Consider the following 26,655-nt stretch of genomic DNA (forward strand, 5'->3'; position numbering starts at 1 on the left):
GTCGAGGCTATCAAACTAGCAGGGGATCAAGACAGACAAGTAGGCGATTGATTCCTTCCTAACAGCCGATACAATCCACCCTACCTTAACAGGACATCCAAACACTACACCAACAAACAGCACAGGGAATAACATCACGCAAAAACACCATCACTAGGCTTTCACTGCTGAGATGAGATACAAACAGACTTGCAGGGGGTTTGATCCCACCATACAAGTTGGGCATGCTATGCAGACATACCACCAGGGAATACTACCTTCCCACCAGGGGTTACACAAGGAAGAAGAAGAAGGCGCTGTTATCTCAAAATCAGACCCTGATAGGCCGCTGGTCAGGTTGACTCTAACTAACTGTTTCAAACCTACTTTAGACTGAGGCTTAGCCTCCTCAACCTGAGAGGGCTCTCTCTGGGTGTAATAAGGATTTTGATTAAAAATAAGATGGCTAACTCTTGTAGAACAACTGTGACAAATATGAATGCTGGAAATACATTAAACAAGTATCCATTGGGCCTATGGAGTCAACAACACCTCAATCTAACAAAGATCTTGACCTTACATGGAAGTCAGGGCATTCAGCATTTGAATATTCAGAACATACACTCATATGGAAACATACAGTTTATAGATGCATACAGGAAATCAGAGCACATTCAGTGAATTCTGAGTGATTATACATCCATACCACTGTCAACAAAGCTAAGAAAAGGACAACATCACACATTCTGAATATAAGAAATCCTTCATGAATCCTGAGAAGTAAAATCAAAATTATATTACTGAAAGTGAGTCTTTACATAAGCCAAATACTATGCTCTGTTATAAAGTTTTCCAACCCTGGTTACATTGTCGTTTCAGCTATATATAGAGTTCTTATTCTAACTGATCGATATTCCTCCTCAAGCATGAGGGGAATTCGAAAACTACTTCTAATGACACCTATTAACTTTTTAACTAACTAATAAATACAACTGACTGTTGACTGGAGTTTTTAGAGATCTAAATCAAGTAGGATTCTAACACCGTGTTACATGCATGATGGTTTTAATTAAGATGATTTCGTTCTCTGACATTTGGCTCCCTTCTGGCGGTGGCTGTGGTGGATGTTCAAGGCTCCATGTTGCTCTTCAATGTCGTATCCCTTTACCTCTGCTGAGAAACAGGAAACTGCCCCTGTTTTTATGCTTTTGGTTTCCTTTGACTCAACCTTTTCAGCTCTTTCAAGTATCTCATCAATATCCACGTTCTCAAGTTTCTTTTTCGCTTCCTCTTCATTTTTATCTTCCTTGAAAAGCTCCTCGGCACCAAACCTCAAAATTGTTGAAAGCTCATTCTTATCAAATAATGCAGTTCCCTTTTTATTGTTTCTTTCTTTTCCAGTCTGCCTTGTGCATTAAGCTTCTGAATCACTAAATGGTCAAGAACCATCTTCTGTTTAGCCCATTCTAGAATGTCTTCCTCAACACTCCTGCTTGTAACAAAGCGATAAATATTGACAACCTCCTGCTGACCGATTCGATGAGCTCTACTTATTGCCTGTAAATCATTTTGAGGATTCCAATCAGAATAAAAAATAATCACTGTATCCGCAGTAGCCAGATTGATTTCTAGACCTCCTGCACAGGTTGAAAGTAGGAAACAAAAATCTTCACTTCCTGGTGCATTAAAATGCTCCATTCCCTGATGACGCAACTCTGCCCTTGTACTACCATCCAGCCTCTGAAACTGGAAACCCCTCAAAGACAAGTAATTTGCTAGTATATCTAAGATCTTGACCATCTGTGAGAATATCAAGACACGATGTTTTGTCTCTCGCAGCCTATTAAGCAATTTGTCCAGAATAACTAGCTTGCCACTGCTTAAAATGATACGTTGAACTTTGCTACTATCATTCATGTTGACATCTGCACCATAGCCATAATCCGCACTCTCGAATAGAAATGGATGGTTACAACATTTCTTCAATTCAACAACAACATTTAATAGTGAAACCTGGTTTCCACGCACTCCCTTATTCAAATTATGAAAGTTCCGCTCCAAAATCCATTTGTAGTACTGTTTCTGAAGAGGAAACATCTCAACTCTTAAAATGCGTTCTATCTTTGGCGGCAAAGATTTCTCAACATCTTTGATGACTCTTCGGAGCAGATGAGGCCGAAGCTCTTTGTGTAGATTAGCAAGCTCATTCTTGTTGATTGAGCTCAAGTTCTTGTATTTCTCCACAAAATCGCCTTATTCCTGAAATTGCCCTGATCAAGAAAATGCAATAGAGCCCGCAGCTCTTCAACACTATTCTGCAAAGGTGTCCCAGTAATCCACAACTTATTTTTGGTACTGAATTCACAGAGAGCAGTGTAGAGTGAGGCTTCACTATTCTTCAATCGGTGTGCTTCATCAACCATGAGATAATTCCACTTGATCTTTGAGAGAATGGCCCTATCTTTCAACACAATCTCATATGTGGTCAATAATGTGTTTAACTTAATAAGTCGGCCAGTCTTCTTGTTGGTATAAAATCCATACTCCTGGCAAACCTCTCTACTTGCACGATTGCCTACATAAACAACAACATTCATGTCAGGCAGCCATTTGCGGAATTCTTTTGCCCAGTTTGTTAATGTTGACAAGGGTACAACTACAAGGAAAGGATCGTGTATCTGCTGCACATTTTGTAAAAACCCGAGCATTGACACAGATTGCACAGTTTTTTCAAGGCCCATCTCATCCGCAAGAATAACATTTGTAGCATTCCTCTAGCTGTTCACAAGAAACTTCCAAGTCTTTTTGAAGCAATGCCCTATAAAATTTCTTTTGCATCATCGGTTAACGCTGACCAGTTATTTGACTGTTTCAGTGTTGCGGCATTACTTATAACCCAAAGTCCTCTGCGAGCTCTTGTCAAAGCCACGTTCATCCGACGAATATCAGCAACAAAACCTACACCATGGCTAGAAGCTCGGACACAAGACATGATGATTACATCTCGTTCTTGACCCTGAAAGCAACTACAGTGTTAATATATAATCCTTTTCCCTCTTCAGTGTTAAGAACACTTTCGAACTTCCACCGCAAACATTTCAGCTGTAGTTTATATGGTGTGATAATGTCAACAGAAACCTTAATGCCCGCAGACTTCACAAATTTCTGAAGATGTTCATACAACTGCAGGGCAAATTGTGCTTCATGAATATTCTGATATGAAACAGAGCCACCTCTATGAGATTCTCTTTCATGAGTTATATCATAAAATATATAAGGCTTTAATAAAGGGTCTTTATAATAAATTTCATCAGGCCGCTTCACAACACTTTAACTGTCACTTAATCGGTTCTAGCAAGGATGATATCACCGCAGCACTTGTCAGGCCACGTTTTGATGTGCTGTAAGCTTTTCCCATGTGCATGTGTGCTGACACAAAAACTTTTTTAATGCTGATAGGAAAGTCTTCAAAATTTGGTTCACTGATCGTTAATTATGCAGCTTCAGCAGTTTCGTAGCGCGCTACGAAACTGCTGAGTTGTTCCCAAAAATCACAGTTTCAATACAAAACTCAAACCTAGACTAGCACCGAATTTTTACCATCAAACTATTGTGAGCGGTTTTGAAATCAGAATTCTTAAGTGATAACAGGCGCTACCCTCACTCGCCCTCCCCGGCTCACTTCGGTACACTCACTCAACAAAAGAAAAAGGGAGCTACCGTAACTACTAAAGAAAGGAGCCCTTACGGGAAGACAGAGAAAGGAACTGAAAGAAAGAGGCGTAGAGGAATAGACAAAGGAAAAGCCACTTCTTCCTTAGGGCTTACTCACGCTTAAAGAACCGACTTCAAGAACTATAAGGAAACACAGGGAGCACCCAAGGATTACAGGGGGGGAAGAAGAGAAGTGGAATGGATGGGGTTGGATTAGTAGAATAGCTAAAGGCCTTCAAGCGGCTAACGACTCGGGACTGATTCACTAATAGGACTTGCTCTTGGGCTGCTACCTCAGGACTTGCTCTAACCAGAGGTGCTGGCTATAAGACTTCGGCCCCTTAGACGCTACCAAAACTCCTAGCTACCTTGACTTACTATGTCACCTTGACTTCCTCCGTACGGAACTCGTTGAGCTGCCGAAGAAGGATGAGGAGAGGGAAACGGCAACAACTTATACATGACGGGGTATACCAGGAGCCTTTAAGAAGACCCTACTTACTGATCCTCTTTAAACAGAGACTTCAAAAGCAGAGTGGGAGTGTCGATGAACTCAACTTGGGAGTAGTGGAAGTATGTTCAGTCAAAAATAAGAGAAGTGAGTCGCGAAGGAGACAAGCTACCTTGTTGTATTGGTTACTGAAACCTTCGACCTTCAGCAACTAATTCGTTACTGGCTTGCCTAGCCGCATCTCCCTTTACTGAATCTTATAAGACACTGGTAGGCCTTAGGGAGGGAAGAAAAAAGAGGGCGAAGGAAGGAACGGGTGTGTTAGGAGTTACTTGCTATAGACCTTCAGCGGATACAGAACGGAGTGAGGAAGACTCCTTACTTGGCTAGCCCTCCCTTAGGCAACTACCTTAACTCGACCTAAAACAGCTCTAGATCAAGGGGCAGCTCCAACTTCACTGACTTCGTCCTGACCTTAAGAAGCAAAGGGCGAAAGAAGGAATAGAAGGAAGGGATCGTATCATTCAATTCATCATTATGCGCTGTCCCGGGGGAGCACCCCTGCACAACCTCCCTAAAGGCATGGACTCTAAGAAAACCTTGAGGAAGACCCCATGGAGGAGGAAAGAAGAAAAGAGGTACGTTAAGTGACTCGACCCCCAGGAGAGGAACAACACTCGCTCGAAGGCTTTATGGCTCATTGCTCGAAGGAACAGAGACTTACCCAGGAGTTAAGGGCAATCTATCATGAGTGGTATTAAAACGCAGATTGGCACTACGAAAGTTGGTCACACAATCGAGGTAATAGATGGGGCAGGGCCCTACGGTGAGCTGCAACAGATGAATAACTGTTAGAAAGAATTTAGTATTCAATACTCACTTACTTGCTTTCGGAACAATCACTTCATTGATTGGATACTTCCTTACTCGACAGAGGATGGAGATAGGATCAGGAGAAGAGCTGACGAGCTCAGAGCTCAGAAGCACGCGATAACTTAGCAGATACTTGGACATTTGGTAATGGGACATTACAGTCATTACGCTTAGTGAGCGGACGGGCTACTGCCCTTGGTTCGGAAACAAACGCTGCGCAAGGCACGCACTTCAACAACAAACGAATGATTCAACGGATACGCAACCGAACGTCGGTGAGACATAAGGGGGGAGAAAGCAATAAGAGAAGAACGCCAATCCCTCAACCACCTCGGAGCGATTTAGGGATACATTAACAATCGGAAAAGAAGTCATTTGGGGAGCAGGAAGGCATGATTGAGGCCTTGCAGCAGTTAACAGGAAAGCAAACAACCAGGAAACCCACAACAAATAGGAGCAGCATTTCCTTGCACTAGGAAGCGCAAGCCCCTCCGGGACCTTCTCCATTAACATGAATTTGAGGCATAGAGAGACTGTGGTGGGTTGGCATAAACTTGTGTGGTTCAAAAACTTAATCCCCTGTCATGCTATCATTCTTTGGATGGCTATCCGGGGGAAGCTATACACACAGGACAAACTAGTCAGCATGGGTATTGGTATTATTCAGATTAACCGATGTGTATTATGCAAGGAAGAAGAGGAAACTCTTGACCATCTGTTCTCCTCTTGCCCATTTACGGCTCGTATTTGGTCACTCTTGTGCGATAGGTGTGCGCTCCCATGTTCACATCGGATATGGGAGACAAATGTGGAATGGATATCTCGAAACTTCAGTGATAAATCATTGTTGTCCCTGATAGTTAGATTGATGTTCGCGGCATTTGTTTACTCCTTATGGAAGGAGAGGAAGATGAGGATGCAAAGTGGTAAAACTAGGAGGTTAGTTCAAATTTACTCAGAAATTCTGGAGAATGTCAGAACTAGGACCATTTACCTGCGGAATTTTCCAAGGTCATCTGCGAATATCAGGCTGGTAGAAGCCAGGGGCCTTACTGACAGCATCTATAGCTAACCTTGTTTGTTGTCATAGCTTGGTTTGTTTGTGTTGTACTGCTGGATTTGTTCATCTGTCTGGGTTTTCTTGGTTGGATGGGTTGCTGCGCTGGGGGTGTTCTGCAGGTTATGGAGCTTGCTGCACTGGGAGTATCTATTTGACTATTGTTGTATGAATAGAGTGCTGCTAGTATCCACTGGGTTTCCCTTGCTGTATTATGGAGCTTTTCTTTTGTGATTTTCCTTGTTCATTATAAGTTAAGGGGCAGGTGATGCTGCCCGGTACTTTGGTTACATTGATTGTTGTATTTCATTAGTTATTGAAATAAAGCTTATTACTTATCCAAAAAAAAAAAGCTATCCCAGCATTCCTATGAGAGCATGAGGAATCTATATGAGGATCTACAGGTAGTTCGAGATATGTAAACAACTCTGGGAGAGATATTTATAGATTATTTTGAGAGACATGGACAACCGGAGGAGTATGGGATCGAAGAGCTAGGAGAGAAATATCTATTACTTGATTAGATTGCTTGTCAACTATCTTTTCACAGGCCGATAAAAACAAAGCAGCTATTCATTTATGGAGTGCCAAATATGCAGAAGACATCCCTTTTCCATATACTATCCCGTGTTTTAAGAATCTATTTTACCAGCTCCCGAGGAGATGATCTCACTGGGGCACACAATTACTATGATCTATGGGTTTTCGATGAATCCCACGAACCAAATGATTCACGAGGATTTCACAAGAAAGCAAATGTGCCTATCGTAATGATAGCCAACAAACTACAAGTTAGCATGAGAGATCAGGAACCTTTTAGAGCAAGGTACATCAGGATGAGAATATCATCAAATATACATGATCTAGATGAAGGCAGGATTATAGCAAGACTTTGGGGATGCATTAGAAGAAGGGTGTGCAATTCACCCTTTGCCTTCTTTAGTACGACACCAAATCATGTTCACCTTTACTATAATTATAGCGAGACTTCCTTTCCTGCCAAATACCATAGACTACAGTAGCGAACATCAATCTAGTAGTTAAACTGGAAAGGGAGTTTCCCCTAAAAGTTTGAGCCATCCAACGCAGAGTGTCCTCCCAATTCATAGCAACAGACGGGATGTTGCATTTTCCACACAAAGAGATCCAGATAGAGGAGGAGAAGAAACAGGAAAATAAGATATGGTTAAGATATTCCTCTTCCTTCCCACACAGAATACAAGTAAAATCTACAGAAATACCATGTTTGCTAAGCACATCCTTGGTAGGGAGCCTCCCCAAGGTAGCCAACCAGAGGATAAAAGTGTGACGAGGGATAGCTTTCCTGTGCCAAACAAGCTTATGCCAGAAAACAGAAGCAGCCCAAGGGTGGAGACTATCCCAAGCAGATTTGATGGAAAAGGAGCCAGAGGGAGACCCCTTCCAAACAAAAGTGTCAGGAGAATTCCCATTGCCCGCTACCTTAACTATTCTGCCATGAGCAAGCGGTCTGAGCTTCAACGCCCAGAAGTCCCTACCTTTGATAAGGTAGACCCTAACCCAAAGATTCTTGAGCATAGTTGTTCTCTTCCAAAGATCCACTCGCTTTAAAGCCAAACCTCCTTCCTTCTTTGGTCTACAGATTACATCCCAAGCCACCTTAGCCCCAGAGATTTTGAGCTCCGATCCCTTCCATAAAATAAAAAGGAACTGAGAATCTGTTCCACTTGCTTTCTTGCTTGACTTGAGGATTGCTGGTGAAACTCGGCTTCCTAGCTATCGGAAAGAGAACGAGGAGTTTACTACGCAAGCAGCACCAGCAACGAAAGCACTAGGGGCGGAGGCAAGGTTAGCACCTATTGTGGTTGAACCTGTTGAAGCACTCGTTGATCTACCAGCGGCAGACCGTATATCTCTCAAATAGACAAAAAGGTACAAAAGAGGGGCGAACTCTTTGGGGATTAGCTCCTTAAGTAATGGATAGGGGTACACGGAGTTTTTAAGCCCCGCAATGTACGTTAGGAGGGTGGGACTTTTGGGGTTGTAGAAGCATGGATCTCGTGTTTCGCAAACGATTATGCTCTCGAGCCCCCAACGAAAGCTTAGAATGGTTTGGAGCAACCCACGGGGAGAAACAAAGGTGCGCAATGGAAGTACGATAAAGACGTACAGGGGTTTCCTATTAACCACGGAGCGGGAGATTGAGCGCGGTACGGAAGCCATCATGGGGACATAAATTCTCTAATTTTTCCCACCAAGTGGGTGATACCAAAAAATGGATAGAAAAGAGGTAAAAGTCTATTCGTCCGGTCCTTTCTCATTCATTTCTCATTTAGAGTTCAAGCAGGCTTCCAATCAAGATCTATATATTATATATGTAATTATTCTTTAGCCTCATATGCGCTCTACATTTATTGGATCTGGCATAAAACGGAGGTTGCGGTTCGAATAACCAACTTATTCGATGTTTAAGCCATTGAGACTCCCAATCATCGTGGTAAATTAAGTAATGATCTTTCGAGCTAGGAGAAGTAAGTTAGAACCTGACCTTCGACAATGCATATATTATATATGTAATTATGCATTTCTTCCAGTCATGACTCGATATATGTTATATATGTAATGACTTCCTTGACCTCTTCTGACCCATGAATGATAGATTGGGCCCTCTCCTTATAGTCGAGAGTTCGGCAGGCTCACCCTCACCCATATGATGGATGAGTGATAAATCCCTCACCATATGAATAGTGAGTGACTCCGTCCCTCACCCATATGATGGATGAGCGATAAATCCCTCACCATATGAATAGTGAGTGACTTCATCCCTCACCCATATGATGAGTGAGTGTTAAAACGATGGCGGCCCAGGGGTCGAGCGTTCGTCACCTCACCCTCACCATATGAATAGTGAGTGACTCCGTCCCCCACCCATATGATGAGTGAGCATTAAAACCCTCACCATATGAATAGTGAGTGACTCCATCCCTGATTTTTCATTTTTCCAGTTGAATTGACAGGTTTCATTGCTTAGAGCCAATAGTTGTCATTGCCAGGAGGTCGTTCATTGTGACAAGGTCAGTCGATAGCCGATCACGTAGCACAGTTGTCATAGCTGAGAGCCGAGCATAGCCAGTTGTAATTGCCAGTAGTCATATACAGTCGTAGCAGGAGCCAGTCATAGTCAATAGTCACGCATAGTCAGTTATAGCCATATAGACCTACCCAGGAGAGAAGTAGCCCATCAAAACATACCCGAAAAATATGTCCCCATCACTGGCCGAGAGAGAAGGCCCCCCTTCATAAGCGAGAGAGAAGGCCCACATCACTAGCCGAAAGGATATGTCCCCCACCATCATATGAGAGACCCGTTCACCGTACCCCGTGAAACATACCCCATTCAAACACCTTACCTGAGAGGAGTATAAGAGAGGTCCCCTATCGAGCCACCGAATGAAAGAAAGAAAGAAGCACCATATCATTATCGCCGCTACTTCCCACCTCAATCGCGTGATCCAAGCTGATCCTTTGCATGTACTAGGAGACACCATTAGGACCCATGTGGCAGGCTACCAATTTGACTACATCCCACATCCTGTACTCACAATGTATTATATAATAGGATCTGTCACTCATTCTCTCGGAGCTCCTTATAGATACTTTGATAATACCAAGAACGACCAATACTACGATGAGCCTACGGAGAGTAGGATATAGATGTCTAGCCAACCTAAAGGATACATGAACAAGCCATCGGAAGCTACACAAGTGCTGACACGATCTGATCCAGGTGGATATTGGTGGCCACCTGCCAAGTTCACCTGGACCCCTACCATTGTCTTTCTCAGCATTTTCAGTTTCCTTAATTGTAGCACAACTTACTATTTTTAGCAGTTTTTCGGGTCCTAAACTTCCGGAGCCATTTTGAGGCCCTAAACGACGTTTTTTGGGGAATCTTTCTAATGAGCTATTGTACACGTCAAACGGAGATCATATGCCAAAGTTACGACCTCGGGAAGTTGATGTACCAATTTACCCCAAACGGGGCCCACAGTTTGGCGTTTCATCTCCTAGGGTTAGGTTTTGGAATGTTAAGGGTTTTCCATTGTTTCTCAACAATAAATAGGCCTTCGAGCCTCATTGTAACACAGTTCAGAGGCATGTCGCCATCACATCTCTTCTCAGAGATAAGCTACCATCGCCCTAGCTGGTTTATTTCCATTTCTGATTGTAAGCATATTTCAGTATTTTCCATTAATGAAATGAAGTATTATTTCCGCTGCATCTTTGTGTATATGGTTCTCTGTAATTTGTTGCGTTCCTATTTAAATATCGATCACGATCGGACCATTTGACTCTATATACGTCGTTCTAGCCATCCATCTTGACTGATCCCGAGCATCGTATCCAATAGGACCAACCAATAGCTGAGCTAACAAATGGATCAGTGTTCGCCCGAGCAGCTTACTAATGTCAAGATCAAAATTCTAAGGATGCTACAGCAGGCTCGACTGTTAAGGAGAGGACCGGAGGGGCTCGACCATAAGCCCCCACCCAATAAGTAAATTGAAACTTTAGTTGCTCGACCACCGGGAGAGGACCAGAGGGACGGAGTCACTCACTATTCCAATGGTGAGGGGCTTGACCATAAGCCCCCCCACCCAATAAGTAAATTGAAACTTTAGTTGCTCGACCCCCGGGAGAGGACCGGCAGCTAGTTACTTATTTGAGAGTGGCACCCAATAAGTAAAATGAAAGCAAACTCTCGACCACTATTTACCCACCCACCCCAATCCCCAGGGACGGAGTCACTCACTATTCATATGGTGAGGGGCTCGACTGATAAGGAGAGGAGTTACTGGTCATTATTCGGGTCAGCCATCCCCGTAGAAACTATTGTTTATGCCTTGGGAGCGGCTATGACCTCTGCGGAACCGGATATATTTATGATACACCGTCATTTGATCCCTGGGTGAGAAGGCAGGGATCAGATCGAAGCATAGGAACTTGAGTGGGCAATTGACTAAAGATAGGTCAGCTTACTGTGGGAAGATGTTCATCGGTTAGATAAGAGCTAGGATGCTCCCTTCTCTACTGCTACCTTAGTGAACCAAGAGGAGCACCGACCATATACTTCTTCTTTATAGAGATCTCGAACTGCGGCTATAGAGACTAATGACCCTGCTCTTGGAACTTGGTAACCTGCTTTTAGCTATCAATCTGTAACCCCCTCTCTATCTTTCTCTGCGACCCGGATACGCTGCTTCTTCAACGAGTTGGCTATCAGTGGAACCATATATCCATATATAATATACCCATATATCAAGCTAGTTGGTCCCTATCGCTTCATCATCCTCCTATTGCAAATGGTGGAACAGCAAGATCTCGATCTCGAACTGGAAGGTACGCGTAGCAAGGTGACTATGAATCTGGTTCCTCGACCGGTGCCTCCGTCATTGCCCACGCCTTTGCTCATCATGTTGGTGTTTAGAGGTCAGGTTACGGGTCAACTCCAACTCCTGCCGTATTCCCCATCGCTGGTTACTACTCGGATGCTTACTTTGGTACTGGTGCATCTGAATCTCGATATGGATCTGCTACTACTTGTTCAAGAGATGCTGATAGCTATGTGGCTCTCAAACCACCGAATACAGGGGTGCCTTTGCCGCTGCTTATACTACAGACTTAGCCTTTCCCGTCTCTGCTGCGAGATCTACTATAGGTTCAGGATCTGTCTTTTCTTATGGTACCGGATCTAGGTCAACTGAGTCAAGGTCATCAACAACCAGATCTCGATATCGATCTAGAATAGGAAGGGACATGCTAGAGGTAGCCTTGACACTTGATATTGACTTATGAATCAACAAGTGCTGGCTTTGGATCGAAATATGGATATGACACTCTAAGAAATGGGTCTGGTTCGGATGCTGTAACTATAAACTGGCAAACAAGCTAGCTCCTCAGCTGGGACTGGTTCAATGCCTATCCCTCAACTATGACAAAGCCGGGTTGTTGTGGTTCAGGTACCATATCCCTATCTCCAGTAGGAACTCAAGGTTGTATTAGCACAAGATGCCCTATTTTCCGGGTTCAACAAAGAAGGGGTGAGATGCTGTGGTTTCAGCTGTTTATCCGCTTGACGCAGTTGCTTGCCTTTACCCAGTCTGATCAGTTTCATACTAGTAAGCAAAGGCAGGAATCCAACCTATAGATGAAGAGCCTGTTCTCGGTATTAAGATTATGACGCCAGGTAAAGGAATGACTAACTAGTAGTTGATCCAGTACTAGGAGCTTATCTAGCATAGTCAATATTGGATATAACATAATAGTAAATAGCATAGATATAAAGAGATACATAAACAAACATCAAGGGAAAGAACAAGATATAACCAAGGTTTTAGAGCCAGCTAAGATAGCCATACATAGAGTGAGTGTGGTGGGGTTTTGAGTTTCTCCCTCAGCTTAGGTTATGGGGTTGAGTAAAGCTAGGTGTTGAGGAGCAAGCAATAGAGATAAAGGGAAGAGACAGAGATACAAAGTATTAGTTTTCATTCCTCTCCCCTGGTCGCTCCTTCCGGCCAGCAGCCATCAGCCGGATCTAGCATCAGGTCTAGCCATTGTCTCGGCACACGTTCTCTTATCGCCTAACTGTTTCTGCCAGCCCTCGTGCCAAGCTTCTTTCTTTCTTCGTCGGGCGGGTTCCTTCTTTCATCAAGCCCACCTAGCCAGCAAGCAATAGAAGCTAACCAACCAGCAAGCTAACCAGCTCCTAAGCTCCCCAGCTCCCCATCCAGCTCCCCATCCAGCCCGCTCACAAGCCGGCTCCTAAGCTCCCCAGTCAGCCAGGGTCCTTCCAATCAATCCAATCAATGCCAATCGTGGCTCTTGTCGATATCAGCGTCCACGGTCTAAGTGGTTCGATCGGTGGTTCGGTTGGCTCTGAATCCTAATCCTCCAGCTCCTCCTTTATTTATTCCCTTCCCGGTCAAGTATAAAGCAAGCAAGAAATCTTTCGCCCTTTCTTTATTCTTTAAGCGAGCAAGCATTGCGTACTGGGCGGGTACCTACCTATCTACCTACCTTACGCGTACTGGGACTGTCCAGTTAGCTCTAGGCTTGCTTAAGCAGGCGGCAATAGAGAGGGCAGGTAGGTGAGACTGTGTTCTTCCTATTGGTTTTCACATCCCTCACCATATGAATAGTGAGTGACTCCGTCCCTAGGTTTTGTTTTATATCGTAAGTAAGCAAGAGACCTACCTTTTTGGCAAGCAGCAGGTTGGATCAGCAGGCTTAGTGGTGTGATTCAAAGTGTTATCGATCATAGTGCTGTACCTGTCATGCCCATCACCTTTAGAGAGATCTCTTTTTACTAGATTGGCTTCAACCTTGTAGGCTTGTTGATTCATCCTAGGGAATCTTCATTGGCTTAGTCCCACTCATACCTTGGAGGTTGAAACCCTACAAACTATAGGCAGGTTCCATAATATCTAGGGAAAGGTAGTTCTAATCACCCGTGAGATAACTAGGGTCTCTCTACTCTACATTATCATTTATGTATCTTTACAGTAGTAGATCTACTGTTGATTGATTATATATAGTAGATCTATTTTAGATTGTAGGATCGGGTGAAGCCTTGTCTTGCAGGAAATTGGAACTGGTGTAGGATCCTCTCGGACATGGATCACTCTTGGAAGGCCAGTCTCTGTATAACCAGGAAGGCAGTCAGACGCAGGCAAGCAAGCAAGCAAGAGAGGACCCCGCTTTCAAGTGCCAGTGCCTAACCCCTCCCCTTGGGGAGTGTGAGAGGGGGGGGCGAGGGGGGACCCCCGAACAGTGTTGTCTTTGGCGTAACCAGAAGCGAGACTGCGGACGGAATGCAGGGGCGTATCATCCATCAAGCGATAGCGATCCAACCAACCTCATGGGGAGATGCTTCTATCCAGTTAAAAGAGGGGTAATCGCAAGGGGAACGATTAAGTAGCGATAACAATCAAGCAAGCAGTATGATAAAACCACAAGCTCAAGGGGTCCAGCGGTTAGTTCGCTCGCTCTAATGACCCAACCAGAAGCGGTCTTTCTTTCACTGGCTCTCATTCATTCCCAACCAAGTCTTAGCGGTGGTTCTTTCTTGCTGTTAGACCTATATTAAGTGGGCATCGCTGTGCCCCGATCCAGCCAAGAGCCCATATCAATTGTAAAGAGAAAGAGGAACTTAGCTGAGCGAAAGTGAAGAACTAATTCTAGCTAGAAGTTCTCTTTTTTCTAACTGATATTTCATCTTTGGATAGACATTCTCCCTCCCGTAGTACTTGTTGATTGGACTAGGACTCAGGGCATGACTACAGTGGAACTGATAACGAATTTGATTGAGGATAACTTTCTGAGAGAAAGCGCTATCTCTATAAAAATTGATTATACCTAACCTCGAATCTCACGGCATGTATGTACCACCACGAATGAAGGACGCTAAAGCACCAGTTTTCCATATAGAGCAGTTCCCGAATCACCCAGTTCTAGACTGCCCGAAGTTACTGCTTTATTAACAACTGCCCATGGGTCTCTATTCTACCCGTTCGAATCACAACTGGTTAATTCTGATGCTGCTTTTCGCCTTACGTGCAGCGTTCAATCTACAGTTTTCATCACACCCAGTTCTTACCAATAGCACTCAGTTCTCGAATCACCTAGTTACCAAATAATAGATGTTCTGACCACGCTATTCAACCAGTTACCAAATAATAGATGTTACCTACTGCTCAAGGGGCTCTATTAGTCCTGGTATCTCCCGTGTCTAATCATCATCGAGATCATTGTATCGAAACCACATTTGTGTAACCAAGCTCATTCAACAGTGCTTTTCTTTCTCCTCCGGTCGCTTTTATCTCTATGCGGGCTTTCCCGGTGCGGTCGTTATTATTTCCGGGTGGATGTGGCGTGTTGAGGGCAAGGGGAGAAGCATCTGTCCAGTTGAAGCGGGGTAATTGCCAGGGTAAATTGTCTGTAGCGGGGAAACAGGGGGAAAGCTGTTGTAGCTATCCAAGCGAGCTAATGGGGCAAGCTCGATCCTTCCTTCCAACCAAGCTAAAGGTTCGAAGCATCTGTCCTGATAATACGGGGCTAAGGCATTTAGAGCTTCCCGGGCAGTATCAAAAGAAAGGGGAAGGTTCGAAGTGTCTGTCCTGTTAACGCGGGTTGAAGTGTTAGAACCTCAAGGGTCAAGGTTCGAAGTGCATGTCCTGATTAAGTGGTTTCATTGTTAGAGCTATCCAGGGCCTGTTCCAAATAAAGGGGGAAGTATCTGGCTCTGTCTCTGGCGTTGAACACCATGGCCACTGCCCTTTCCAAGGCCAATCACCACCACCAGAACCACTACCAGCACCAGCACCACCTCCACCATTGCTCATTCCCCAACATGGAGGCAAGCGATAGCGATCAGCGCTCTCAAATATATGGCAAGCGATAGCGATAAGGGGGCTATTCTTCTGTAACCAGGGCTCTTTCAACCAGGGTGAGGGTGAGCCAGCCGAACTCTCGACCACTATTTACCCACCCACCCCAATCCCCAAGGCCCGGTAGGCCCGGTAGGGGCTCACTATTCATATGGTGAGGGTGAGCCTGCCGAACTCTCGACTAAAGGCCGCCATCGACGTGTGAGGATAGGACCCGGTAGGACCGGGTAGGGGGCTCGACTAAAAGGCCGCCATCGGGCTCGACCAAAAGGAGAGGAGTGTTAACGCTAACCATTCATATGGTTAGGCCCGGTAGGGTGCGTAAGCACGCTCGACTAATAAGGCCGCCATCGATTTCTCGCTCACCTCCCCAAAGAGGTGAGGGACTCGACTAAAGGCCCGGTAGGGTGAGGGTGAGGGACGAACTCTCGACCACTATTTACCCACCCACCCCAATCCCCAGGGACGAACTCTCGACAGTAGGAGAGGGACTCACTATTCATATGGTGAGGATGCGCTTTAAGGCTCGACCACTATTTACCCACCCACCCCAATCCCCGAGGGGCCGCCATCAACGTAGTCGCTTGTCCGCATCGGGCAAGGCCAACTCTTCATTGAACACAATCAACTCAGATCATATGAATTTCATGCACCGAGATATGATTTGATCGATTCTGAGATCACGTAATTACATATATAATATATGAATTTAAGAATGAAATAATCATAAATGCATAATGACATATGCCCATATATGCATTATCTGCTAAAGCGTAATGACGCGCTATAATATCAAGTAGCATCGGCTGCTCGGCAGGGAAAATGCGTAATGACATATGCCCATAGAAAGTCTGCTAAACCGTAATGACATATATAATTCATTACCAGCGATCTCATACAAAGAGAAGTGAGAATCGATCTCAGAGTTGGTCGAAATGAATCGATCTCTCTCATTTGCATCATGTCATATCTAATCATGCTAAGTGCTCAAGCGTAATTACGTATATAACGAATGCATAATGACATATATGCATTCACTCTCTATCGATTGAATCTAGTATGACACATATCTCATTCATGCATAATGAAATATGGCCATAGCGCCGTTTTTTGTGAAAGCGTAATGACGTAATGACATATATAATGAGCATCATTCAATATCTCAAGAATGACTAACTGATACGGGTCGAGGGGAAATTCAAAGTGCCTTGGTTGGTGAAACACGTCGCCATCGATTTCTCACTCGACCATAAGGTCCGTCAGGGTGCGTAACACGCTCGACTAATAAGGCCGCCATCGGCTCGACTGATAAGGAGAGGAGAGATTGGTTCATTCTTTATATATGTAATTACGCTTTAGCAGATAATGCTGCTATGGGCATATGTCATTACGACATAACTCAATACCACCTGAAAACGACTATATATGTCATTATGCATGAAGAAATGGCTCACATTCCAGTAGCGATATGCCTTCATCATATTATATATGTAATGATTCCATCCCACTCTGATGAATGAGGGAGATGACAGTGAGATTGCCCTCTCCCTTATGGTCGAGCCTGCTTACGCATCCTCTACCGCCCTAGAGATTTCCCGGGCTCAGGGATAGGAGGATGGCCGGCCCTTGATCTTATATATGTTAACATCTATTTTCATTGATTCATTTTGGTCAGCCTTGACCTAACCAACTACCTGATACTCTCTGTCTTTCATTTGAAGAGGGATTTGAATCGCCTGATACGTTCTTTATTGAATAATCGACGAAGGAGAAGGAAGGATGGCTCACCTGACATCAGAAGGTGAGGAAGGTACGAAGTCGCTTGTCCGCATCGGGCAAGGCTATGATCACAAGGCTCCCGGGCACAGGGGCTTATGGCCAATCTCAAAAGGCTTCTGGAAGGACCTATTTGAACAAGCGGTAGTGAGAACTTCAAGTAAGCAGACAAAATCCCAGCACCAGAGCAAGCAAACCCTCTCTTCAAAGTGTAGTTTCTAAATGAAGTAAAGGGTAATTGAGTCGGTAAAAGGGAAAAAGTACATATTAGTAGCAGTAGGTCGTAAAACAGAAAGTATTGGTGGTGTAGGCCGGTGAATACCAAAGCAGTAAGTGTCAACCCAAGCCAGTCAAATCTCATAAGTAAGACAATACATATCAATAAGAATATGATAAAGAGGACTGTCTGGGAAGTATTCTATATAAAATGGATTTCAACTGTAAGAGTTATTCCTATTAGTGCATGCATGTGGACTACTTTCTTCTCATTTGGTAATTAGCCAAAGAAGTTGGGAACTGTGGTTGGTATGTTCCTGCAGTGCTCCAATATGATGGGTGCTTACAACCTCAATGGGGACTACTCCGTTGTTCCCTCTGGCCTATCCGATACAGCTAGCAGAATCAAAGAAAGGACAAAGTAAGTGTATCCTATATAGTCTTTCTTTCTTGCCTGCCCCAAGGCCATAGAGATAGAGAGACCTATTAGTTAGCTTCCAAGTAGTACTACTCCTAATGCCCTAAGATTGCATATTCAGCAGATTACTTACAATTCACTTACAATAGTAAAGGTCAACATATAGATGCGAGTCCAAGTGAAACGTAGATATGCTAGTTGTTAGGGTAATTGGTCACCTCACGCTGGCAAAACCTTACCAGCCTGCATGAATTAGACTATCGCGGACCTGCATGAAATAGGTTCTACGTGAAAAAATAGGTTATACACCTATTCCCTTCTACCTGGCTCTATCTTCCTTACTCTCGCCATTCTAAGTGTCTTTCATACAGGGAAATGGGATACTAAATTGGGTATGTTGGCAAGGGGACTTCGTGGATCTACGGATCACGCCCAACTGGTAATGGAGGATTCTCTTGGATGGGCCCATAAAAAGCACCTCCTGTCTATGTCTCATGGGGATGTTGTTACTATTTGAAGGGGGTAGGCAAGCTGTCTCTGCTGGTAGTGCTGTTGGGATTCCTGCTGCCCTAAGAGCTCTAGTCCCTTCTCCCTGTAGTGATAAGTCTCCATTGCCTGTTGATACTGGTGGCTTACCAGCGAGCAAATAAAATATGGGCACTTACTTCTCGGACTTATGGGAATTATATTGACTATGTTGACTAGGGGAACTTATTTTATCCTTCCTTCCTCTCGGCTATGGAATTCCTATCAGCTATGTAAGTGGGAAAGGGTGCTATATCCCACCAACCACTAGGGCAGAGCTCATGGAGGGATTCTTTTCTATTCGAGTAGAGGTGTACTTAGGGGATTGGCCCTGTTAGCGCTTGAAATTTCACCTCAGGCTGAAAAAGGTAAACTCCAAGGCAACATCAAACCACTTAGCCTCGTAGCTAGCCCTACGGGGCAGGAGAGGGCTCTCTCCGGTCTATCTCGATAAAGATCTTCAAAGGGCGAGATAACCAATAAAGAAACACTGATTTTAGGCTAGTAAACTGATAAAAGGTTTGAATTGGGAAGTTTTAAGATTTTGGTGGAAAATCGGGGAAAGGCAATTTTGGGTGCGGGGATTGGACACAGTTTTTGCAGGGGGTTCTTTGGGGCAAGGTAGGAGACTGTATTGATGCCTTTGAATTAAGTGAATGGATAGGAATGACCGGTGAGGGGCTAAAGAGAGCAAGAAACCTTCAAGAGTTCTCTTTAGACAGATGAAAACATAAATATTAAGCAAACTTAAAAGTAGAGCATGGCAATCATGAATTCTACTTTAACACTTCATTTGCCTAATTTTCAGAAGGAAAAGTGAGAAGATGAATCACATAACAAACTTACAAGTACAAAGAGAAACACGCCATCAATACATGTAACCACAGGAATCCCAAAAAGGACTCCAAAACCCTGGTCTTTCTTCCTTTGCCAAAATTGCAGAGATACAATGAGTAATACAATAGAGCTTTCTCCCTCAAGAGTCCAACCATGAAAATGACCAAGAAAGTACATAATATAGGCAATCTAACATATTTCCTTGCCTCTAGGGGTCGAGCTCACTATCCTAGGAGCTGTTTCAACCAATTCTAAACTGAGTACTAAAAACTAGGCAGTCAAAACAACTTGCCTCTACAAACTAGGAAACCAATTCATTCATTAAATTTTTACCTATCACATGAATGAATCTTCTAGAATAGGTAAATAAGTGTCATGTCATCATGAAAATACATTAATTACATCAAAAAGGGTTAAAAATCCCATCACAAGTCAAAACTGGTCAAAGCTGGGCGAATTCCTGAGCTGTAGATGAATTCTTGTGAAAACTGCCCAACGGGTCGTGCCCTCTTTCTGAACGGGTCGCGCTACTTTGGAGCTGATTTTGAGGTACTTCTAGGTGTCCAAATGAGGCAAAAGTGGGCTTTTTGGAAAGGTCTAGATGTCTACTTTCCAACCCAAGTAGAATCTCTGAATTTGGTGATCATTTGCCCCTCCAAAATTGCAATCTCCCAAGACTGCTTCCTGTGTGTCAAAAATGTGGCAGAAAGTCATTTTTTGCTTGTTTTTTGACTTTCTGGAGGCCCAAAACTTGGTGAAATTTCTTGGAAATGGCTGAGCAAGTGTAACTTTCCATGACAAATCCAGAAATGCTGAGTTTTCCCAAAATGGAGTTGCCCAACGAAAGGGTCACGCGCGGCGCGCGACCCATTGGTGGAGAAAACCTGTTTTTTGCCCAAAAAATCACAAATGACCCAAAATGCTCAAAATTTTTTGAAATTTGTGCTGGAGTTGATTTATTTAGCATCATGCTCCTTGAAGAAAGCCTCAGCCAAGATATGGAGGGGATCGGACCTTTTCCTTCGTTTTTGTGCTTTGGCCAGCCGTCTTTGGAGCACCTTCATTTTTGCCTTGCATACGTGCATTCGTGCCCAATAGTGATTTTTCATGTTCCTGATCAGGTCCTTATCTTGGTTGGCCTTGGCCAGCAACCTCTCCAAATGAGCATTGACCCGGAGAAGCATAGCCTCTCGCTCAACGGGTACCAAATCGTCGGGTCTCTTTCGAGCCAAGTTGCGGTCCTCATGGATCCTCCGCAACTCATCAAGAGTGTGCTCCTCCTCAAGTTGCTTGTTGCGCTGCTCTAAGTAGGTGATTGTCCAATTTGCCCTTTCCAATCTTTGCTGCAATGAATCATTTTCAGCTCTTAGGTGCTGAATGATCTCCTTTGACTCTAGGCTAGGAGAACTGATGTCAAGATCAACCACCTCTATGCCTGGAACACCTGATGGCCCCTCATCAATCTTGGGCTGCTTGCCTCTCTCTGGTACCTGTGCTACTGTCGGAGACGAGGCCCCTTCCACCTGGTGTGGAGATAACACTCGTGGTGCTGATGAAGAAGGCGAGACCCCTTCCACCTGGTGTGGAGAAAATACTCGCCTAGCTGCTGCAAATAAGGCCCTGTGGCCTCTCTGATATGTGACCAATGGAGGAGAGCTGACATGTCTGGTCTCAGGAATATCATGCTGCTGTGAAGGCCCTCCCTCCTCATGAACAACCTCAGGGGGTGATGATGCTGATGCTGTGAAAAAATCCCGAGAGATAAAATCCTCCCATGGGATACCCTGCTGAGCCAACTGATGTATGACCACAAGCTGGATCAAACCATAATGATAGATGCTCTTGTGCTGCTGTGTTGGACTCCTTCTCTGCACCAAGGGCACCATCCTCTCAATATTCTAGCACAGGAAAACAGGGATGTTCATCATCCGTACCCGTGTGAAATGCATCAACAAACGAATATGGTATGAATACACACGTGAAAATCTACCCTCACAGGTGAAATAGCGCATGATAAGCCTCATCAAGGAAACATACTCATCCCTCAAAAATCTAAAAGGAACTACACCAGTCATGTGTCTCATAAAGGCAGGTTTAATGTAGGGCTCATACTGAAATCTATCCAACAGTTTGCGCTTGTTCCACACTTCTCCAGCATTAGGTATCCCTGTTGCTTGGGCAATCATCTCAGGTGTCAATGTAAAATCCACCCCTACAAGGTTCACATGCCCATCATGCAAATGCAAAACAAACAAGCGGGCCAATTCCCTGTGATGCTGGATTTGAGAGATCCTCTCACAAAATTCATAACATGACAGATAGCGGAAACATGTGACTGCAATTGGACAAGCCTGCAAATCGGTCAAAGAGGTGGGCTCCTCTCTCTTATGGTGACCACTCTTACCACCCCTGTGAGGCCTCCTTTGTACCTCAACCTCCGGAGTTGACTCACGGTCATCACTTTGCTCATATTCGGTCTCGGTTTCTGACATGGTTTTGAGAGCAAAGAGGCTGGAATGTACTGCTGCTTCTGCTCAAAAATCTGCTGTTTAATTATTGAAATGTTGTTTCAAGGGGACAAATAGCACAAGGGAAATGTTAGGGAAGGGAAACTTTTAAGGGAAATTGGGAAAAATATATGAAATAGGGAGTTTAAGGGAAGGAATGATGATATATCCCATCACACAATTATCATTTGCAAAGTTTTTATGAGAAGCAGGGTTTAGGATTAGATTCTTGATTTTTTAGGAATAGGGGTAGGGTTTTAGGGCTTTTGGTATTTTTGGTAGAGAGATTGAGTAAAAATGATGAGGGAGGTGGAAATAGGATGTAGGGAAAAAGTGGGGGTGAAAAGGATAACCTTGAAAACAACAAGACAAACCCTAGCTCAAACAACACTTTGACCTTCTTGAGCAAATATGCATTGGATTCATTATTTCAAATTGATGACTTTAAAATACATTCTCATGCTTTTCAAGCTTTGGCAAACAATGTATTTTAATGATGAGAGGCCTACCTGCAACCTTGAAGCAATCCGGGGTTATTTAGCAGCTTACTGGGGAAATTTGGCAGAGGAATTCCCAACAGGTCGCGCACACTGCCCAACGGGTCGCGCGCCCTCAACGGGTCGCGCCTGTGTAATTTTTGAACTGGAATGGGCAGCCTGACGGGTCACGCTCGCCCAACGGGTCGCGCGCCAGTCTCAATGGGTCGCGCGCAGGCAGACTAGACAAACTCGCCCAAATTTTCTTCAAAACGATTCTCTCTATTGCTTTGAGGCACAATGAAGACTAAATGGAGGGAGAAAGGGGCTTTATAGTCTTGTTTTAAATTAATTTCATTTCAAACCCTCTTTCTAATGTTTATCATGACACTTTTTCAAACTTTGAATGCTGCTGACTTTATGGTTTCCTTTTGTCCTGAAATTGGTTGAATTGATGTTTTTCTTGAAAAATTTTGCAGGGACAGCTTCTGAGGAATCTTGGCAAAGGGGACCAGGGCTGCATGCTGACTTTCAAAGAATTTTGAATTTTTACAACTTTTTACAAAACTTTGAGAAAATGACCTTGGGCTTTAAAAACAGGGTTTTTAAATCCAAGGTAAAAATTAGCTGTACAAGATGAAATCTTTTGAAGAAACACTTCGATAGTCATCCCTCTGGCCTGCTGGGCATTTATTGACTTTTAAAGACAAATTGGACCCAAACCCTAGACCTAGGACTTTTGACCTCAAGACAAGACAATCAACCTTAAAAGAGTTTATTGACTGAAACAACTTGATCCAGCAGTGCCAAGAGGGGAATAAAGACACCAGCTCCTCCATCAGGGTTATGGCATGCCTAATGGAATGCAAATGAGATGACACTGATGAGACACCTACTTATGCAAATGCAAAGAGCTTTGATCGCTGATGGGGGGCTTCTAGACCGACTCTAACAGGCCCAACCAACATGGATTCAATTGGTTGTTGATTTTATGTCGTCCCACCCGAACCAACACATATGGATTCAACGGGTTGTTTAGTAAGGGTATGCATGTATGTATGGGGGGGATGAAAAGGATCTCACCTATGAAAATGGAAAGGACGTATCGATGCGAAAAGTTCGATTTTGACTAAGGCAACTAGGGACTACAGGCGGCAACTCACACACAACACAGTCTGGTGTCTCATTAGAAGTCTCATTTCTTTTGGAACTACATGGACACCACTTCATAGCTTCTTCGCTAGAGAGCAGCTCAGAGGGCACAAGTGGGAAATCAATGCTCTTACAAACTGATATTGGTAAGGGTTAATCAACAACCCTATCGAAGCGAAGGGTTTGAAAGTGAGCCGGACAATCCGATCCATCCTAGCGAAGAGTGCCCTGATGATCGTATTGCACGCAACCATTATAAAAAAAGAGCCTTGTTCATATATATATGCAGATGTGTCGATCGTGAAACCGAACTTAGAACGCCAATCAACCGAGCCACTATGGATCACTAGCACCTTCAGTATCTCGATGCACGCTGTTACGTATATCAAAATGACATCTCGATATAGCCGTAAGTCTCAGATCAAGTCAGGCGGGAGGGTTGAATGACCTTTAGTAGATAGATATCGCTTCACTGCCAGATGGCTTGCTTGGGATTATGTGGTTGGTCCATCAGAGCTACCTCGTTGGATGGGGACGAGCTTATGACTGCTAGGAAATGCACACTTGCCTTTAGGATTCTTAGGAGAGATGTACGAGCAGCTAGAGAACCAACCGGGCGGAATAGCGTGGATGGCTTTGATGGCATGAAACACCCTTATTCTTAGACCTCTTAGCTTCTGTGTTTACTAACCGCCTAGGGAGAGTCGGGAATCATCCCTAAGATTATAAGCACCGGATTGGATTAGTTGATCCCTTACCCCAGTCACGACTTTGGTAGGTGGGCTAACCACATGTTCCACACATTCTAGTTACCCAATAACTAGCCCTTCCCTTAGAGATAGACCAAGTGCTTACGATTCTTAGTAGCAGCTATCGCCATATTCCCTTGTAAGGATCCCATTTAGCTTAGAGCTCAACGCGTAGAACTATCACGGAGAGAGCCCCATCAAGGTACAATCTCTCAATCCCAATACGAGGAGGGCTACTCTGTCGTCCCAATACGATCCAATCTCACGTACCAAGTATGATCCAATCTCACGTACCCATCATACCCAGCAGCTCACGTACCCATCACTCCCCAGCTCACGTACCCATCATTCACTGAATCATTAGCTCTCTGACTTTATACCCATCTCACGTAGCGATCATTCCCAGCTTTAGGCCCCATCGTTCCCGTCTATTGGCCCGATCAACTCCACGTCTCACGGCCCCTTCATTCACAGATCACGGCCCAATCAACTCCACATCTCAAGGCCCGATTAGAGTCTGCATTCAGTACGCTTTACCCAGATTACCCAGGCAATCCGCATTACCGCTTTCTGTTCAATCCGCTTTCCCCAGTCCGCTTTCTGTACGCATCTGTCCGCATCTCGCTTTCTGTTAAATACGCACCTGCCATAGTAGGGGGGGCCCTACAACAGACACAACTGACAACACATCTTCGGGGGTGAGACGCTTAGCAAGTAACTTATGAAAAGATTGATCGTATGGGGAGTTCGCTGGGGAATGAACAGAAAGTGAGGCGTGTATGCGGGTAGCCCTCTCAAACTACTGGGGAGTCAATATGGAACCAGGGTAGTGGGCTCTCTCTATAACCGGGGGAGTTTATATGGACCATATGGGGAGAAACCAGATGGATCCTAATGGGGAGAAACTGGATGGGATCATATTGGTAGTTAGCTGGGTAATGATGGGGCTTAAAGGGAAAATGGCAAATCTCGTAGGGAGAATGTCCAAAACCTCCGCCTCCTCGTGGGGCAAAATGACTAGGGAAAGATGTTCAAAGTGTCGCCCATCATCACATCTATCAAATGTCCCCCGCCCATATGAATGAGTGAGTCGATGGCATTGGTCGAGAGTTCGGCAGGCTCACGATGGTGGCCTTAGCAATCGAGTGTGCTATGATGGCAGCCCGTTGGTCGAGCAACTCAAGTTTCAATTTACTTATTGGGTGGGGGGGCTAACAGTCGAGCCGATGGTGGCCTTTTAGTCAAGAGTTCGTTACCTCACCCTGCCGGTTCAATTTACTTATTGGGTGGCCCCTCTCAAATAAGTAACTAAAGAGCAACTCAAGTTTCAATTTACTTATTGGGTGGGGGGGTTAACATTCAATCCCCTACCGGTCCTCTCCTTACTAGTCGAGCAACTAAAGTTTCAATTTACTTATTGGGTGGGGGGGCGTTGGTCAAGCCCTCTCCTTTTAGTCGAGCGTTCGTTACCTCACCCTGCCGGACCTCTCCTTATCAGTCGAGCCCCGTTGCCGGTTCAATTTACTTATTTGGTGGCCCCTCTCAAATAAGTAACTAAAGAGCAACTAAAGTTCCTCTCCTTATCAGTCGAGCCCCGTTGCCGGTTCAATTTACTTATTTGGTGGCCCCTCTCAAATAAGTAACTAAAGAGCAACTAAAGTTCCTCTCCTTATCAGTCGAGCCCCGTTGCCGGTCCTTGATGCTTATTGGGTGGTGGGCATCGGAATGAGTGAGTCGATGGCGGCCTATTGTCGAGAGTTCGGCAGGCTCACCCTCACCATATGAATAGTGAGCCCCCTAACGGGTCCTACCGGGCCCCGGGGATTGGGGTGGGTGGGTAAATAGTGGTCGAGAGTTCGGCAGGCTCACCCTACCGGGCCTCTCCTTATTGTTTTGTCTCGGGACCTCTAGTCATTTCTGTTAAGGGAAGGGCGATTTGCGAATAGCCCTTAATGAACCGTCGTAAGAAGTTTGTCATTCCGAGTCAACTTATTACTTCTGTCAGAGTTGTTGGAGTTGGCCAGTCCCGGACGGCTCGAGTCTTCTCCGGATCTATTCCGACTCCTTCTGCTCCAACGATCCCAAATACACGGGCTCCTTCATCCCGAACTATTCTCTGCACAGGCCAGGCAAGCGTAATATCGTATACAAAGAGATATCTAATTATATATGTAATTACGCTCCTACCTACAAGCCCTCTAACCTGCCAATCTCACCTGCCAAGCTTGGTTCATGGTAGTGATGTTATTAGCTGGTATCTAGGTTTAGAGAGCATTAGGGGGACAGAATCTTCACCAAGTCTTCCCAAGAACCTATAGGGGTGGATTCCTTCATAGTGGTGGGCGGCTCCCATATGTGATGGTTCGTTCCCCATAGATAGTGGTTTGTTCCCCAAATGTGCTGGTCCGTTACCCAAACGTGGTGGTTAGCTGGCTTTGGTTGGCTCTAGCTCTGGATCACCAACGTCAGAATCTCGATCTATATACCGAACATCTGGCTC

At 44.6% G+C, this 26,655-nt stretch overlaps 1 pseudogene; it reads right to left on the reverse strand.

Moving 5' to 3' along the window:
- Nucleotides 1–1,048: 1,048 nt before the first annotated feature.
- On the reverse strand, nt 1,049–26,389 carry LOC149228589 (protein CHROMATIN REMODELING 5-like; annotated as a pseudogene).
- Nucleotides 26,390–26,655: the final 266 nt, after the last annotated feature.

This window comes from Pinus tabuliformis, chromosome J (assembly GCF_031772625.1).
Source record: "Pinus tabuliformis cultivar Carrire ecotype Pingquan chromosome J, CPIR1, whole genome shotgun sequence".
NCBI classification, from domain to species: Eukaryota; Viridiplantae; Streptophyta; class Pinopsida; order Pinales; family Pinaceae; genus Pinus; species Pinus tabuliformis.